Genomic DNA, 2,500 nt, shown 5'->3' with positions numbered 1-2,500 from the left:
TTATCTTTGTTGCAATCGCAGATAACTTAATACTTGCAAAGTTCAAAAGTCAAAAGTTGATTTCGAAAGTTGCGCGGCGAGTGACGTCAATGGTCTCCATGGCAACCATTTGGAACCTTTCTATTTCCTTACTTGTCTCCCTCATTTACTGAATTTATGCGTAGAGTAAAATTAGCTGGATCGTTTTAAAATTATTGATATTGCTTCAAGTTCCCTATTCGTTCTCGTTGCGGCATACATCGTCTCCGAACATTAATAAAGTCTTCAAAAACATGATTACCTAACTCGAAGGGGAAAAAAAATCCATTCTAAATCCTATATTTAATACATAAAAAACGCTTTATCAATGTGAAGGATAACAGTAACGTGCACTTAACCAAGGCATACCCAATTCTTCACCATTAAAAAAATAGTTCCAACCGTTCTTTTACAGCCAGAGGGAAAGTAAAGGGATGCATAGAAAGCAGAATTTTAAAAAGGAGAATAACTGACACCGATGAATTGACACTCACATGACACCAACGAATGAAAAGCCTTTTGGCACCGGCAGTTTCTTGCAGGGTTTAAAACCAATAAAAAAAATGCACATTACTGTATTCCATACCCGTGAACTGACACAGTTCTGACACCATCCGATTGACATTTTTTTTATTTTATTACAGACATATCGTCACCTTATCTGTTTTTAACCCCATCGAAGTACAGTTTTAGTTCTAACACTAACGAGCCTCCCAAGTGACATACAAATTGATACCGTTCTGACACCGCCTGATTGACACCTCTGACACCGGCGAAACTCCTGCCTTTAGTCGCTTGTGGACGTGGTCGAAGGGGGACCTGTTTCATGTCTTTGTCTGTTCATTTGAAAGGCTTACATGTGTGCTATTTAGTGTTTCATGTGTGAGTTGAGCCGTCGGCGGCGGACTGAAGGCTTTTCCAAGGTACGTGATTTTTTCCCCGCCTCCATAAAAGGAGTTTTTTTTTTCTCTTATTTTTTACCGGATTAATACTAATTCAAGGGAGGAATCAGATGGGGGGAAAGAGTCTCCTGTGTCCTTTTCAAAAGAGAAGTGGGGGTTAACTCTCTTAATTCCATTATGTCTCGTGCCAAGCGAATTCAATTATCATGACATTTATCCTCCAAGGGAATTAGGGAAACGAGATGATAAAGGATGGAAGAGGAGAGATGGTCATGGAGAGTTTGGTCACTGTCATCTGATTGTCTGCCGTTTGCCGTTGTTTTTAAGCTTCTTTTTTGGCTGTCTTTAGGATGTATTTACGGGTATACGGGGGTTTTCATAGGCGGGAAAATTGCCGGTTTCTGTAAATGTTGTTTTAGAGAATTGTTAATTTATTTCTACATGGGATTTGTATTTGTCTGTTGGGGGAAATTTGCCCCATGTGTATAGGATTTTTATCAGTCTATGCAAAAAATTATGCAGGGAAATGTTATTCCGAGAACCAGTACCAGTGCCTAGCATAATGTCAGACGAGGTTGGAATTACATATATGTACTCCAGAGCAAAATGTTCAGGACAGCTGCTTTCAGATTGGAATTTTCATAGAACTATAATGGCTGTGTTCTGTTCAACACTTAACACTTGCTCTGATCTCTGACGGAAGCTGCTCAGTCAGAATTCCAACAGTAATGATACAGTATAATGCAAAGATATAGAGGGAAATGGACACCGCATAAGAAATAGAGTCGTTAGCAACAATGGTACAGCTGCTGCGGTCTCGTACGTACCACAGAATGAAGAAAATATCTGAAAATAACTGTGCGCAGACTAAGGAAGGATAGATTTGGATAACCTGGTTTTGGTACTTAGTCTCGGAAGGGCTGTATGTCACTCTCGGTAACAAAGTTATTGCTGTTACCTACCCCTTTTAGCACACTCTGGCAAAAGCCAACAAGCCTCCACCACATACATTCTGGGAACATAGAGGGATTAGATAGGTTACTCTTATGATATTAAGGTACAGTTTGTTTCACACAGCCATATGGTACAAGGTAAACTTTGCCTGGAGTGGACAGAACGACAAGAAATTAAAACTTTGTATTTATTACATTTCCTTCAACTCTTGATACTTTTGGTATACATTTACAAAATGATGACACAAAGTTAGGGAAAGTCTAAAGACACTATCATAGAGAAATGAAAAAAACTAAACTCACTGATACATGAAAGAATCTGAGTAGGCAAAGAATAATGTCATAAATAAGGAAATGTTGCAACAAATATTGCACAGTAAGTAAGTGATTCGCAATCAAGTAGGAGTCCAAGGCCAAAGCCCCTGGTAGGGAAATACAGCAATATTGTGGGGATCCGTGGGTGAAGCCCCGTGGTTAGGAAGGTCGTAGGTTTGTCCATGTTTCTCTGTTTGTTGATTCTGAGGAGTAGCTGGAGTACTAAGGACATTTTCGTAGAGGGTTGCATCACTTCACAAATTTAATAAAAATCAACAAGAAATTAATGCATATTACACCGTGAATGATTGA

The 2,500-nt window shown here is 39.2% G+C and overlaps 1 protein-coding gene across 3 annotated transcripts in view; it reads left to right on the top strand.

Annotated features, from left to right (window-relative positions):
* Positions 1-744: 744 nt before the first annotated feature.
* Positions 745-2,500, top strand: part of LOC125046807 (plasma membrane calcium-transporting ATPase 3-like) — a 235,816-nt gene continuing 234,060 nt past the window's right edge. For all 3 annotated transcript variants that reach the window (XM_047644780.1, XM_047644788.1, XM_047644771.1), the window contains exon 1: positions 745-941. The gene's annotated coding sequence lies outside the window, so the exon portion shown is untranslated. The remainder of the gene's footprint in view (positions 942-2,500) is intronic.

Source organism: Penaeus chinensis, chromosome 4, assembly GCF_019202785.1.
Source record: "Penaeus chinensis breed Huanghai No. 1 chromosome 4, ASM1920278v2, whole genome shotgun sequence".
Classification (NCBI taxonomy): Eukaryota; Metazoa; Arthropoda; class Malacostraca; order Decapoda; family Penaeidae; genus Penaeus; species Penaeus chinensis.
This window is presented reverse-complemented; position numbering and strand designations above follow the sequence as displayed.